The following is a 7926-nucleotide window of genomic DNA, read 5'->3' as shown; positions in this document are numbered from 1 at the left end:
CATTCCAGGGTAAATGGTAGAAATGTCTACATTTCAGTGAATCCTTTTTAATATTGTTTGGGATCAGGAGAGAAGGAACGCAGCTGTCTGAGCTTCTCACTGCCGCGCAAGTTCAAGTGCTTACAACTCAGTCACGAAATCGGCACAAAATGCTTTTGAAAATGAACTGTGGGAGTCGAAAATTTAAAATTACAACGAATAAATAAATTAATTAATTGCGGCGTCATACAGAAGTGTGCTCCTTATGCATTTACGGGTGTTGAACTAGGAGAATAGAGGTATTTTAAACGATGAGTATTTTAAACGATGAGCCAATCGATTAATTAACGGTTCATTCAGTCTTTCAATAAATAGCTGTTTAGTGCCTACTGTGTGCTAAGCAGTGTCATAGGCATCTGGACAGCGCTGTGAACCGCCTCGAGGGGATGATATTTTAGTTCAAAGGAAGCGAGAAAATAAACAACTGAATTATATGAGGCGGTGAGCGATAAAGCACTGTTCTGATTTTGGCACAGAAAGGCCCGTATCCCCCCAAAGCCCACAGTTCTAGGCCACCTGGGATGACTGGCCACTCTGCTGATGGTAAAGAGAGTGAGTGACTAGGAGGGGGTTTCTTTAGGCTGGGTGGTCGGGGAAGTCCTCCCCGAGGAGGTGACATTTGAGTTGAGACAAGAATGATACCAAAGAGATGTCTTCACAAATCTGTAGAACCTTTGGGAGGAGAGTCATTCCCTCCTGGATATGTTCCAAGATGAGATTTGTGCTTTGAGAACATGAATAAACATTTATAGAGTGTTTTCCATGGGCCAGACAATGCAAATATTTTATCGTATTGAATACTTATGACCCGTGTGATAGGCATTATTATTCCCATTTTGCAAGTCAGACATAAAGTGATGGATGTTGTCTGAAGTCTCGATGCTGATAAGAAGAGAGTAGGGATGAAACCTCGCTCTGCCCGAGTTCAAAGCCCGCACTGAGTAAGATGAGAGCGAGTCTGAACTATGTTTGGGAGGAAGAGGAGCTACAAACTGATCTTTCATTTCACGGAGCCCAGGCTCTGCCCATTGAACCTCCCCCAAGCAGGATCGGCCTGGGTTTTATTCTTAATCTACTCTAGAACTGACAGCTTTTTTGGTTAAGTGGATCTTAAAGGCTGGGATACCTCCTAGAGAACTGAGGATTTCTTGGGGGAATATGAAAATGTACAAAGGTGAGAAGCGGAGTTTAAATATATATAAATATTTCAATGAATTTGTAATCTTATTTTTTTTCTGGGTTAGTGTTGCCTATGGACAAATAGGAGACATAAATCTTTATCTATCTTGTTATGTAGCTTCTGACATGTCTCATCTCTGAAGTCTGTTTAAAGCAGACTTGTTTGGATCATGTCTTTTGAATTTCTACTGCAGTTAACATATAGGTCCTTGCATGCAGTATAAAATCCATTAATGTTTGCCGAAATTCAAATATTTAGAGGATAAGCATTGGCATCCTAATAAAGTTGAGATTATAGCTCTAAGTGATTTTTTACAAAAGCATTTCTGGGCTGACTCACTTCTGGGTTTGGCTAACAACTATTTTGGATCTCGAAAGGAACGATATCCTTCACTATAGTTATATTTTAACCCAGTTCAGGTCATGATAACAAACTTTAAAGATATAAGTTTATTTAGATTAAAATATAAACAGTTCTGAATTCTGAAACGGTAGAGCGAGGGAGTCAGAAAATGCACTCCTCCATAAAAGCGATGGGAAGAGTGGCAAAAAATGATCAATAGCGACTTTTTCAGAACTCTGGGAATTAGCCAGAGTCTTGCAATAACCTGAAGGGCGTGTTTATTCGAGAATGGTGAGGACCGTAGCATTTTAAGCTGCCTTAGTCCACTTCTGTAGTGGCTTGGCAAACCAGCGGCATGGTACTTGTAAACAGAGGCACACCAGCAGCCACCTAAGGGAGAAGCTTGGGTGTGACGGTGCCCAAAAGCTCCACCCCCAGAAAAATGTCACTGTTTGACCTGTCTTCGCAGATCGTCTTCATTTGCCTTGACCCAGAGCCCACTCTGTACGGATAGCCTGTTCACTAGGGTATTTGGTAAAAATACTTAGTGGCAATCGCTTAATGTGGCAGCTGTTTGAGGTGGTGGTAATAGCTGGAGACTGGTAATGCCAAGAGACTGAGCAAAACAGGAAAAAGGAAAAGCCAGGCAACAAAATATCTACAGAGGGCTGTGAAACGTTCCATCATGTTCCTGGGAGTCTGGAAACCCATGTGCAAGTGTGGGGTCATGCGTATGCCCGAAAGAGACCCGAGAAGGCTCTAATCTCTCACCTCTGGCTGACCTTGAGGCTCTGTGTAATCAGGAAGTACTCCCTGCCCTCCCTTTTTAGGGCTCCTTGGCAAAGGCAGGGAGATTTATTGATCAAACCATTTAAGAAAATCTCTTGTCTAATTATTAGTTGACGACTAAGTATTGGCAGTGGCTGCATATGACAGACTACAGACTTTGCAAAATTAGTTTACGAAAGTCACTAAACAAACGAGAGCAACGACAATAAAAAGTTTAACAACAAAACCTCAGGAGGAGGGGGAGTGTCTTATTTTATAGTAACCACATTAGCCACATTATATATATTTTCAATATCAAGTTGTCAAACAAAACAAAACAAAACAAAACAAAAAACAGGAATGTGTGGCCCATATCCAAAAAAAAAAAAAAGCAGTGAACAGAAACTGTCCCTTTAGACTTACTAGACAGAGACTTTACATCAACTACTATAACTAAGTTCAAAGAACTACAGGGAAGTATAGCTAAAGAATTAAAGGGACGTATGAGAATGATGCCTCACCAAATGGAGACTAGCAATACAGAGATATAAATTATAGAAAGAAACTAAATAGGAATTTTGGAGTTGAAAAGTACAAAAATTTAAATACAAATTTTGCTAGAAGTGTTCAATAGCAGATTTGAAATGACAGAGGAAGGAACCAGTGAATCACTGAAGAGTTAAATTGAGATTATCCAGTCTGAGGAAGGGCAAGAAAAAGAAGAAAAATGAGCGGAGCCTCAGAGACCTGTGAGACACCACTCACTGTACCAAAATAGTCATCCTGGAAGTCACAGAAGAAGAGAGAAAGAAAGCGGCTGAAAGAATATTGAAGAAATATTGGCCAAGTCTTCTCAAGTCTGATGAAAAACATTACTCTGCACATTCCGGAGTCTCAAGAAAATTCAAGTAGGAGAAACTTAAAGAGATCCACACCTAGATACGTCCCAAAGTTATTCCCAGCAACACCTGGGAGGCTGTCATTAGCTGATCTGCTATAATAAAATAATTAAGGGAGTTCTTCAGGCTGAAATGAAGTAATATTAGACAGTCACTGATAAATGTAACCACATACGTACATATAAAAGACAGTATAGTATAAATGTATTTTTACTTGTAAATATTCCCTTCTTTTATTTAAAAGTCCACTGCATATAGCAAGAATTATAAAAGTATGTTGATGGGTTCATAACGTGTAAAGATATAAATTATATGACAATAACTGCACAGTGAGGGGAGGAAATGGAGCTATATTGGAGCAAAATTTTTTATATACTATTGAAGTTAAATTGGCATTAATATGAACTAGATTATTGTAAGTTAGGATGCTGATTATAATACTCAAGACAACTATGAAAATGGAAAAAAAAAGTAAAATAAACGGCAAGGACATTAAAATACTGTACTACAAACTAGCTAATTAACACAAAAGAAGGCAATCATGGATGAATAATGGAACCAAAAAAAGACGTAATCTATATAGAGAACAAATAGGAAAATGGCGATGTTTTATTGAATTGGTAATTGCCTACTGTAAATGGATTAACCACTTCGATCAAAGGCGGAGATTGGCAAAATGACTAAAACATGATCCAACTATATGCCGTCAATAAGAGACACACTTTAGATCAAAGACACACATGAGTTAAGAGTAAAAAGAGACGAAAACATATACCAGGCAAACAGTAATCAAAAAACAGCTGGAATGGTTATGCTAATTCAGATGAAACAGGCTTTAAAAATTGTTACCAGACGCAAAGAAAAACACTTTATAATACAAAAGGTCAATCCATTAGGAAGATTTCAAAGTTATAAACATATACACACTCAAAAACAATGTCCCAAAATATATTGAACAAAAATGGACAGAATTGAGGGGAGAAATAGAGAATTTAATAATGACAACCAAAGACTCCACTTTCAAAAACAGAACAAGATAGAAGATCAATAAGGAAACAGAACACTTCAACTGCAGTATAAACCAAAGAGATCTATCTAAAAGACCTAAGAGAACCCGACAAGTGCAGAAGACAGATACTTCTCAAGTGCACATGGAAGCATCTCCAGGAAAGATCGTAACAAGTTATAAAAAAAAGTCCGGTAACTTTCAAAGGATTGCAATAACGCAGAATGTATAAGGAGATTTGGAGGAGTGGGTGGGCACTAGTTAGAAAAACCTTCTGAAAGCGGATGAAGGTAATATGATTTTTCATTCCATTTTATATGCCCTCACGTTCTATAACGTTAAGTATGATACTCATGGCTGAACTCTAGACTTTAACAGATTTCACATTTTTCATCTATTTTTTTTTTCGTTCCTATCCAGTTTCCCAAATTACATTTGGTCTTCAATGGTTGAAGTCCTCCTTAGCCAGATTTTTGATAACAGAGCATTCAGAGCATCTTCATGGTCTGGAATGGGACCTACAGAGCATCTGTCTGGGCCCTGGTTCTGTCCTTAATGAAACCCTGGGCCTGTCAAGTAGGGCACCAAATGGGAGAGCACTCTGAAAATGATAGAGAGCTCCCCCGCAGCCAGATCATTCATTCATTCATTCATTCATTCATTCATTCATTCATTCATCAATCATTCAGAAAAGATTTCCCGAGGGCCAGCCACATCTTAGATACCGGGATATGGACAAGCCACACAACAGGTGATTCTACTCATCGCTCGTTGGCATTTCCGGTCTCTTAAGTCCGATCGTCAGATATTTATTGGATGCCCACCAGGGTCTTTCCCTTTGCATTAGAGCCTACCTTGTGAAATCCCCATCGCAGGCATGAAAGAGTTAACGTACTGCCGACTGACCCCGCTTGCGCCCGGGGTGTCCTGCTCCCCGCCCTGGGTGAAGGCTGTGGATGCATTAGGCTCCAGGGATGTATTTTCTTTTCCCCTCTGTTTATGTCTCTGTTTTCTGTAAAATCTCCTAAATCGAAGCGGTGTCTCCCCGGCTCTCCGACAACGCTATAAATTTCATTACGAAGATGAAGCCTTATGGGGCAATTAACTCCCAAAGTGGTACAGACCAATAGCAAGGAGAGACCGGCCTGCAGTACTTAGCACTTAGCTCTGAAATTCAGATAAGCGCTATCAAGCCGGGGTTGTGTTTAATGTTCACTGCTGCTTCCACGCCATAGCTACAACCTCGCGGTCATCGTGTTAACACTCCCCAATATCTATTACAATTAGTTTTTGATTAAGAGGGCTAACATGGCTTTTGAAGCCTTTTATGTTGTGTCAAATGGCTCGTGATGGAGTAAGATGCATAGACACCTCCCGGTAACAAAGCATCTTGTAAAAGGTTTCAAGTGAACTATTTTATCATCCTAATGGAAACCAGATGACTCTAACTCCCCCCTTAATTTCGACTATTTACTGAAGAGTCCTTGTTTTGAATTACTTAAAGATTTATTCTTAAATGACTACCTCATGCATTAAGAATCGTTAATAACGGGGCCGTTTGGAATTTGGTAAAGCTTTTAAAGATGACTGAGGTGGTTTTCACAGAGGGCTGGTTTTATTTTATTATTATTTTTTCTTTCCATTTTGAAAAGAGCCAGTGCCTTTGCCCTTTCTTTGTACTTAATTATTATTTTAATTACAGTTTAGGAGGCCTTTCTCTGCTGGGGTTTAGTCAATAGTCTGGGCTTACTGCCTAAGAGAGAGGTCACTGGTGTTCTGTGAGGAAAAACAACTGTTTACTTATGTGAGATTTAATTTTGCGCAAATGGAAAATCTAGGTTATTTTTATAAAGGTACATTACACCGAGTGAAGTAGAATGATTTAAAAACTTTTATGAACTATAAAATATACCTGTAAATTTAATGAAAAGGGTATATAAATAAGACATAAGTCGTGGATGGGAACGTACTGCCTTTTTCCAGTTTCTGTCTTTCTCACTATCTTTGTTCGTGTCTCTGTGGTCGTGGTCACACACTTCCCTTTGAATTCCATTTCTGTCATCTACGACCTGGGGGTTGGACCAGAGGTGGCCTGGTTTCTGTTCACCTCTGGAAGCCGTCAGTTTTGTGACAACAGAATTGTGGGAGACTCCCAGCTCCTGACACAGAAGGGCCTCGTCCCGGGGGGGGGGGGGTGGCGCGGGGTACTGGGTCCACGCCCCGCGGGGGGTTGTGTCTTCTTCAGTGTGATGCCTGACTCTTTGGGACCGAGATTCCTTGCATGTAAAATAAGGACAGTGTTATCTGCTTTGCAAAGCGACGATTAACGGATAAAGTCAGGTAGACAGAGTTTGCGGTCAATAGTAATTTCTCAGTAATTTCTATTTCCCTTTTTCCTTTCACAGATTATCCCGTTTAACGTTGTCTAGTATGATTTGAATGAATGAAGTTACTACGACGTTTATCATGCACATTGTTCGATCCAGAGAATTTTAACAGCATCAGACAGAGTTGAGTGGAGGAGGGTCGAGTCCAACGCAGGCGGCAGCTGGGGCATTTGTAGGGTGACTCTGTGCGTATATGGTCACATACATCACTTTAGGTCATCTTCTCAGCCACCTCCTGTACCCAGCAGGGCAGGTGTTATCATCTCTACTTTACAGGTAAGGAAGGTGAAGAACTGAATTGTTGGACTGTAATCATTCTGATTCATAAGGTTCATAAGGTCCTTCCAAATCAACCTCGCTATCACAAATGTCATTGCAGCCAACACGTGCCAAGGTTTGGATCAAGACAAAATGCTCTAACAGATTCATTCATTAATATTTTACTCATCGGAGTCTCTTTTTCTAAGCATCGTTGCTCCGAGGTCCATTCATTAGTACGTTTGTTCGACACTAACGTGCTGATTTCCAAGTGTAGAGCTAGGTGGCGGAGGTTCGAAGGTGGGTGACAGTAGCCCTGGCCTTCAACAAAGAGAGAGTCACCTGTGCCCACGGCACCCACAACCGCAGTGCAGGGTGGCTGCCAGGTCGGGGGTTGGCAGATGTGTTCAGGAGCGGGGGCGAGGCCCTCTGGTCCCCTGGAGGGGGCTTACGTGAGGCTTTCGGGGAGGGGAGACTCTTGAACTTGGCTGGATTCTATGGGACGAATAAGGAATTCGCTTGCGTCAAAAGCGAGAGCGATGCGGAGACATGTTCGGAGGCTGGAAGGGGCGAGAAAGCACGGCTCACTGGGCCGGCTGTCGACGGTGACAAGAAACCACCGCACAGGGGGGACCAGACTCTGAGGCCATCAGCCTGACACCCATCCTTCCGTAATGCGCGTTCAGAAGCGGGTTCCCACACACCCGCTGCAGGTTACGGATGGAAACTCAATCCCACCTTTACCTCATAAACAAACCCTGTGCTGTATTTTCTACTTTTTCTCAAACCCACCCCGTTGGCTGCCTTTGGCTAGTCTGGCTTTACAGCCCACCTTAGCAGTTGGTTACAGACTGTTATTAGTATAACCAACCTTAAATAATTTGATTTTCAGGTTGGGTACGTCACAATGTCTCCTGTGGGCTTGAGAGTCAAACTCCACATTTATTTAAAAATTGGTTTCTTCACATTATATTTGAAAGCAGTGAGACCCACTCATCTGTAAACTATTAGGATATATATACATATATGTATATATGTGTATATATG

This window comes from Rousettus aegyptiacus, unplaced genomic scaffold, assembly GCF_014176215.1.
Source record: "Rousettus aegyptiacus isolate mRouAeg1 unplaced genomic scaffold, mRouAeg1.p scaffold_m13_p_14, whole genome shotgun sequence".
In the NCBI taxonomy this organism is placed as follows: domain Eukaryota; kingdom Metazoa; phylum Chordata; class Mammalia; order Chiroptera; family Pteropodidae; genus Rousettus; species Rousettus aegyptiacus.
Note: the sequence above shows the minus strand (reverse complement) of the source record.